Consider the following 9,073-nt stretch of genomic DNA (forward strand, 5'->3'; position numbering starts at 1 on the left):
GACTCTAAAATACACAAGTGAGGCTAAGAGCAGATGCTTGGCTCCCTGGTTGTACATATGGCCCCGAAAGCGTACGTCCTGTCAGTGAGTTAGGCACTCCAGCCAAAAGCTCCAAACTGTATTTTAAGGCTTCTGTGAAATCTATGGACTAATATACCTCATCCTAGGCTATCAAGAAAACACATACATCGTAAGAAAACACATTATCATGCAACATAAGGAATCAAAGAGGTATTTTAAGGTCTTTTGAAAACATTTCTTGGTTTTGTTAGGAAATGAGTAAAAAGCTTGACATAGTGTCTTTTAAAAACTTAGAACATTAGGAAAGCAATGAGAACAACATCAAGAGTATAAAAACAGGCAAGGGGTTACCTTGGATGATGGCCAATTCCTCCAATCTCTTCCCCTCTTCACAAAATGACTCCACACACACTAGGTTTAGGGTTTCTTGAGTGTAGGGGAGGCTGGGGTCGAGTGGGGGGTATTTATAGAGGCTTGGGGCGTCGTATGCTATGAAAAGGTGGAGAATGAGTTAAAATTGCTTTTCAGGATGTCAGCGTACATATTGTACAATGAGGCGTACGTACTCATTAAAGACAGAAGCGTACGTACGGGTGGTTCCTTGGCGTACATACTCACTAAAGACAAGAGCGTACGTTCTGTACTATTGGGCGTACATATTCACTAAAAGACAAGAGCGTATGTACTGTACTATTGGGGGTACATACTCACTAAAAGACAAGAGTGTACATACTCACTAAAGACAAGAGAGTATGTATGGTCAGAAAGAGGTGGGGTTTTGGTTTTGCCTCAAAATGCTCAAGGGGTTGGGTTACTTACAAGGTTTAGGCCTTTTTTGTTATAAAACCATGTTTTTAATCATTTTTAAAATGGGTGTTTTTATGGAGTATTACAATATAGACCTTATTTAGAGGTAGGTCAGGGAGCCTCAATCAGAACTGTTACCTTATTTATTCTTCCCATCAAGGAATAAGAATCAAATCAATAATCAATTCAGATATTTTGATTCCACAAAATAAAATCAATAATGAATTCAAATATTTGTTTCCACAAAAATCAAATCAATAATTTAATTCAAAATATTTGATTCCACTGAATAATCTTTAATTGAAATAAATCAATAAACACCATAATTATATATATTTTATAATCACAATAAATATATGTGACATAAGAGAAATATCTTAAATGAAATTTCTTACATATAGTTCATTTTGCATTGGAGATAATCATTTTGCCAAGTATTCATGCAAATTGGTCTTAGAGCATCTCCAGCAGTAAGAGGTATTTTACCTAGTCAAAAAACACAATTCTCTATTTTCGCTATTCATTTTTTAATACTAACTCCAACAAATTTTTTATTTCATTCTCTATTTTTTTAAATACTATTTTTTAATCTTTCTTTATTATTTTTTTTCACTTTTCTCTCTCTCTCAATCTTCCCTCTCAACCCAAACCCAAACCTCCCATGACTAGCTATTCCCTCTCAACCCAAACCCCCCATGGCCAACTCTGCAATTAGCTCTCTCTCTCTCTCGCTCTGCCTCTTCCCTCTCAACCCAAAGCCAAACCTCCCATGACCAGCTATTTCCTCTGCCTCTTCCCTCTCAACCCAAACCCAAACCTCCCATGACCAGCTATTTCCTCTCAACCTAAACCCCCCATGGCTAGCTCTGCAATTAGCTCTCTCTTTTGCTCGCTCTCGCTTTGCCTCTTTTGTCTCAACCTAAACCCCCTCATGGCTGTTTGCAAGCAGAAAAGTATGTGAATTTCAATGGTATATTTTTTTGGCTTGATTTACAAATTTGGATATGGCCGGCTATGGTGGATCTGATTTACAATTTTTTGGGGGGAGTTTTTAGTGATTCAAAAGACTTGAATTTGCATCATAAATTAATGAACAAAGAAGAGAGAAGAGAGAGAAACATTGAGGGAGAGAGAGAAGAGAGAGACAATAATGTGGAAATAATATTATATTCAACAATCTAGTGTGCTACAGTGAATATCAATATGAATCTATTCACTGTAGTAGTTAATGTATAATAGCTAATATAAAGCTATTATGTTGTCCCTAAGAGGTAGCTCAATTGGCTGAGACCACGTTTAATGAAGCAGAGGTCACTAGTTCCAAAAAAAAAAAAAATTAGCCCGCCGGTCTCTCATATTTTTTTAAGAAAATAATATCGACTTATAATCATGATAACATCATGAGAAACTATAGCATTTTTCAATATGAAAGTACAAACTCGAAGAATGAAATCAATGGTGGTGACAAGTGGTTTCTTGCAACTACCTAATAATAAATAGATAGAATCAAAGGATATTCTTCATTTCATTTGAAATGAAGAGGATCTTATTCTGAATAACTAAGTGGCAAAAATCAATAATATCATATTAGATTGATGATGGGAAACACCTTGAAATAAAATTGTGTGGTTAAAACCTACCATAAGTTGTCATGTAATTTGAAAGATTTAATGTATTGAATGCATTCCTGAAACTTACGTGTGGTATTTAAGAGAAAATATGAATTTAACACCATGTATTTTTTCCTCAAAAAAAAGAAAAGAAAAGAAAAAAAGAATACCATGTATATATTTTCCTACGATAATGGTAGGTGATTTTTAAGGACAGTTTTCCTCCAAACTGGGCTGGAGGAATTTCCTTCAACCTAATCTATAAAAGTGACACGTATCCCATGAACATGTAAGATGCGCATGTTTTTTTAATAGCAGTGACAAAGTTAGAATAAATTTTATAAAAAACTCATGTGCATCTCACATGTTATTAAAAAAAAAGACACATGTCACTTTTATAGAGTAGGTTGAAGGAAATTCCTCCAACCCAGTTTGGAGGAAAACTTTGTCCATATTTAACGTTTGCCAACCTAAGGGCATGAGTGTCTACTCCTTAAGCTATTGATCTCCCTAAGCAACGAATTAGACATGGGTGTCTACTCTAATTCTTTTCTTCCTTAAAGGATTTAGCATGAGTGTCTAATAAGTTGTTCTTTAAGAAAGCATAAATTTGTGGAAATCGACAAACATATGGAACCTAGGGCATGGGTGTCTACTCCCGGCTTTCCATGTTGATTAACCCAAGAACCTGTGAGGAGATTCTTTTCTTACTCTATTAGGCCCAGGACTCGATCATCCAAATTGACTTAAATAACTAATCCATACCACATGCATATGTTGATCAGGCCACATTCATATGAGGAATTCGATAAAACAGGAATTAATCAAGTTAAGTATCACAATATGATCATCACAAAGATGCCAATATTGAAATATTAAAGAAACATAATTAGGGTTTTAGGGTTTCAATCTAACCCTACTAAAGTATTTAGTTACATATAATTAAAATAAAACTAAAAAGAAAAGGGAAAAGAAAGAACCGAAAACAACTCTTGGAAGTAGCCTCCAATTCCTCTCCCCAAGATTGTATATAAATTGTCTATGGAAATTGTCTATGGAATTCTCCCTTGAATGGTGAGGCTTAGAGGTCTATTTATAGGTTTAGGAAAACTCTAGAAACCCTAAAAACCCTAGGAAATTTGGATGTCTAGGTCCTATTACCACTAGGACTTGGAAAACCTAGTTTGGAAAGAAAAATGAGTCCTAGCTGCCTTTGGGTTTTCCTGCAGCTCATGAGTACGCTCGATTGCTGCCCGTGTGCGTTTGAGCGCTGACCTGTGCTCGATTTCATGTGTGATGCACTCGAGCTTCTTCTTATGCATACAGTTGCAGCTGCACTTGTTCCTTGGCTTTGGGCGCTCAAGCGCTAGAGCCTAGGTGAAGTGCGATTGATCGCACTACCCGTGGATGCTTGTGCTTGATCCAAAACTTCTAGCTTTTCCCAATTTTGTCCTTTCAGCCTGATACTTCCATAATTGCTTCCTTTTCTCCAAAAATCTAGAAAAACACAGAAAACATAAAAAAGGAAATAAAATAGCACAAAATAATCAAAACTAAGAAATTAACAAATGTAAATTAAGGGCTAAAATATGTATATTTTGGCGCTTATCACACTCCCAAACTTACATAATGCTAGTCCCTTAGCAATACTGAACTAAAAAAAAATAATAAAAAAACATAAAAGAAAAAGATAAATCCATCTTTCGTGCGATGTACGATTGCATTTAGCATATGCAACAAGCCTTTTAAACCCCTAGGTAGTCCCTAGAGGACGAGTGAAGTCTCGTGAGGGTTTTCCAAAAATGTTACCGACAAACATTATGCAAAGTTCACGCTATCCAAAAATTAAAGTATCACCCAAATCATGATTTTCATTCATTAGCAAGCTTAAAAAGATAAACTCAATCTTCTCAAAACTCATAACATATCATGAACAAAAATTCTTAAACAACTTACAATTACTTAGTAAGCATTTTCACTCGAAGATGGAGTAAACTAAATAGGTAGACCCTCATGGAAATAAACACTCGACTCTCATGTGTTAGAAGGGAATGTGTTTCGCTCAAATTCATTCCAATGGAAATGATCTACCATAGGCTTGCATATCTTCTCATTCTCCACCACTGGGATCACATGCATAACATGAATCATTAGGACTTTTCAAGGGTTGTAACGGGGTTTAGGGTCAAGATGGGAAATGTTTGGGAGTGTAGCTCAAAAGCCATCGAAACTAGTGGAGCAAAAATGAATCAACTCAAGCTCGAATATATAAGACATGTAAAACCAATCACTCCATTCAGCAGCTTCTTCAATTTGTATATATCACGTATAAACAGACCCCTTTATTGGAATTTTAGGAGGAATTACGAACATGGACAGTTTGTAATATCAAAAGCAATTTCATCTATCCACTATTTTTTTTTCCTAGCCCTATGTCTTGTTGCAGTTCTTCCACTCCAATACCGTCCCTGCCCACCTTTGTTCGTGTCCTCCTCTTTCTACCAGAAAGTGGGCTTATCACATCCATTCTAGCCACTGACACCGATAATTTTTGTCTCATCAAGGCTACAGGTTTTTTTTTTTTTTGACATGGCTTTGTTAAACCCTCCAGCCCTTCTGCGTGTCCCATGCTAAACAACTTGGCACTAGGGTCAAAACCTCCAAGGATAGAAGGGTCCTTTGCTCCTTAAGTCCCTAACCATTTTCTCCTTTATAGCGTCCCATTGACCAGCATAAATACTAGGAGATTTCCCAGTATCTTTGCCCCCTTTATTTCCTTCCCTAATAGACGCCCTTGATTCCTCCCCCAGCTTGATGCCCTCCATTCCTTGCTTGGCCATCGTTTGACCCTGATTCACTTGGAAAGAATCTGAGATTTTCTCCATCTGATTATGATCCCCGGTTTCCATTCTTGGCATTTCCATTCTAGGCGTACTCCAATTGTCACATGAGCCAAAGGTATCCTCCTCCTCCGCCGCCGAAATGATTGAGTTTATAGGACTACTTCCGGCCACTTTCGCAGCTACACCATCACCATTCATCCCATTCCTCCTCCATGTATTGTAACTTGAATTTGCATGTGAGGACTCCCTCAATCTATTCTGATCATGGCTACCTCGACCACCATACCTTCGTTTAGGAGAAGAAACATGCAACCACGACCCATATTCAGTCGAAGGAGCGTTACCATAGTGTCTCTCGTTCCTCCCGGATTATTGCAGCGACCCCTCCAATGCCTTACCACACCACATTGAATGCAAAACTAGGGGATCTTTTCATATTGGAAAGCCACCCAAATTGATTTATTATTCAACTTCAGAGTCCTTCCCCTAGAGAGCGCTTTTGAGAGATCCAAAACAATCCGAACCCTCAAAAACTTCCCCCATCCCATGTCATCTTTTGCCACATCCACCTCCTCAACCAGCCCTATAGAAGATCCAAGTCTGTGTCCAAAATCCCTCCCCATGCAAGCAAGGGGAAGGTTAAAAATCCTCACCCAAAAAGCTGCCTTCTCAAACTCCAGTTCAAACAAAGATGTGAGACCATCAAAAAGCACCATTGAAAACAAGAAACCATCAAAGGTCCATGGCCGGCCCTGATGAGAATCAATAAGCACCATTAAAGGATCCAATGAATGTTCCACTTGGGCCTATTACTAGAGCAAGATCCAAGAAGATCAAAGAAGCACTTAATGGGCTGACTCAAAAGATTTGGGCTGGTTCTAAAATGGGGCATTCCAAGCTTGGCCCAAAGGAAGATGAAGGCATAATAAATTTAATCCAAGCTATTGATGGTGCTGATCTTGCTTAATTGGGCATAATTTTCTTAGCAATGACGTGGATTAATGGTTGATTATGGCTGATTGACTTTCCAATTACATACCAATTAATTGGCTAATTGACTTACCTATTTCAGACCTTCCTTAGGCATGATTTCCTTTCCTATTTCAGTCTATTTTTGGCATGGAGGAGCTGCTAATTTCAAACCAAATCAGCCTTAATTTTAGGCTTCTATTATTTTGTCCTTTTTTTTTTAATCTACTTTCCAATGTTGGAACCAATTTAATCTCCTTTCCATAGCAAGCGTCTAGGTAATCTTATTTTCAGCTATGTTTTATAAATAGCATGCACTCATTGTAATGAGCACATCATGAATGAAAATTAGAAAAAGGGAAAATTACAGTTTACCCCCCCAAAGTTGTCAGCGATTTGCAATTCGACCTCTAAAGTTTCAATTTTTGCAATCCACCCTCTCAAAGTTTCATTTTTTTTTTCAATTCAACCATTCCGTTTGTCAAAGCCACTTTGACTGACGGAACAGTGATCACGTGATCACTGTTGGCATTTTGGGGGACCAAAATGCCCCCCATCCCCTGTTCTCTCTCTTTCTCTCTCTCTCTCTCTCTCTCTCCGTTTGATCATGTCTTTTTTGTTCAATATCAATATGAAACCTTTCGAGCCAGATTTCATCCGATTCCGATCTGAAACTGCACATTAGGACGATGGGACCTTCCTCCAGCCATCTGAATCTTCTCCAATCTCAGGACTGACGAGCACCTAAGTTTGATATTTATCTTTTTCATTTTCTTTATATATATATATATATAGATCTCTAGAGATTCTTATCTCATTCCATTCCAGTGGCTCGACCAGTAACCAATGGCGAAAACTAAAAAATACATGGTTTCCCAGTCGAACCCCATTTCGCCCAAGTTGTTGCGAAACTGGAAAAAAGAAGTGGTTTTTCGCACAGCTTGCACAAAGTGCAGGTCCCACTTGTATATCGTATTTGGCCGAAGAAGCATCGGACAGGTTGGAGTTCTTACCTTCTTGGGACTCCATGGACCAAGATCTGCTTTCATTATATGGGCAATACCGATCTACTTTAGTAGATCATATAGATGTAGAATATATATATATATATATATTTTCCTTTTCTTTTTTTTTTTCATCTGATATTCATGATTCTGAAGTTTATGTAAGACGGCGGTTGATTTCAGGGAGGTTGAGATTGTTGTTGATACAGTGATAGGATTATTACAATGAAGAATTGCTGTTGATATAATGATATTTGTTCATATTCTTCTTGGTGCCAAGCTAATAACTGCAATAAATTTTTGCTTTGTGTGTTTTCATATTCTTTCTGGTTTTTCTTGTGGGTTGTGAGAAGCTCAATGTATCTATAAAATTTCAAACGAGAATTCAAATTTCCACATGAACCACAACAAAAGGATAGGATTGAACAATTTTCAGTTTTCATTTGCTCCTTCCTTTCCACCGGATTCTCAGTAACCAAACAAAGATTTTTTTTTTTTTTTAAAAAAAACTCAATCAATTTACAAATTTTATATACTTCCGATCTCTTCCTTATTTTCACTACCTATCTGTTCCTTTTTTCCCGACCAATCAACTGGCTCAGCCAAAATAAAATTTTCGTTTTCCAATGAATTCAAAGTCAAAAAAAAAAAATCACAACCAAAGCACTCGAAATTCTCTTTTCTCTCAATTTCTCTGCATCCAAATGATGATTAAATCTCAACGTCTCTCTTTGGAATTGGCCGGCCATCGTTAAGATCAAAGGTGATCTCCGACATGCTCGTCGTCGTTCTCGGTAAACAAAGGAGTGAGAGTCTGTGGGATGGGGGGCATTTTGGGTAGAAAAAGGTTAGAAGTGATGGGAGCATTTTCGGTAGAAAAAGGTCAGAAGTGATCACGTGCGTCGCACGTGATCACTGTTCCCTCAGTCAAAGCGGCTTTGACTGACGGAATGCCTGAATTGAAAAAAATTGAAACTTTAGGGGGGTAGATTGCAAAAATTAAAACTTTGGAGGTTGAATTGCAAATCGCTGACAACTTTGGGGGGGTAAATTGTAATTTTCCCTTAGAAAAAAGTGAGGTTTGCTTCTTCTATTGGTTCTTTAAAGAACTTGTGAACTTATCAAGGATTCTTCCTTGTGGTGTTCAAACTTTATACCTTCGGTTTGTGATTCAGTTATAATCACTAAGTCGAGGGTTGTTACTTTATACCTTTGGTTTGCATTTCATTTATAAATGTTGGGTTGGGGTTTTCTATCAAAAAATCTGAATTTTAGCTTTATTGGGTTAGTATTCCAATATTGTTTGTTGGGACTCAAAAGTGTGTCGATTGAGGTTCGCATCATTTTGTATCAGAGCACAGGCTCTAAAATTATATTTACTATCCTTTTCTCTTTTGTTTCTTGTTATCATCCTATCTTGTTACGTTTGTGTTGATTATTCCTTGTTCTTGTGTTGCATCGTGCACCAAGTTAAAATTGTGCACCATGAATCGTGCACCAAGTTAAAAAAAAAAAAGGAGACGTCAGAAAAGAAAAGAAAAAAAAAACAAAAAAACAAAAAAAACAAAGAAACAAAACAATAGTTTGTTAGTTTTCTTTCTTCTTTCTTGTGTCCTCTTCCTTTGATTCGTTGTTTCTATAATATTTTCTTGCCGTCAGTATTGGTTTAAATACTACAAGTTGAATTTCTTGATCAAGTTTATTAGTATAATAAACAACTGAAAAGGGGAAGCTACGAGTGGAAAAGGCCAAGAGAGTGTGAGACTAATATCGAAAACAAAGCCAATTTAAGAGCGAAACACAAGTGTGAGTGACATAA

This window comes from Corylus avellana, chromosome 3 (genome assembly GCF_965113065.1).
Source record: "Corylus avellana chromosome 3, dhCorAvel1.hap1.2, whole genome shotgun sequence".
In the NCBI taxonomy this organism is placed as follows: Eukaryota; Viridiplantae; Streptophyta; class Magnoliopsida; order Fagales; family Betulaceae; genus Corylus; species Corylus avellana.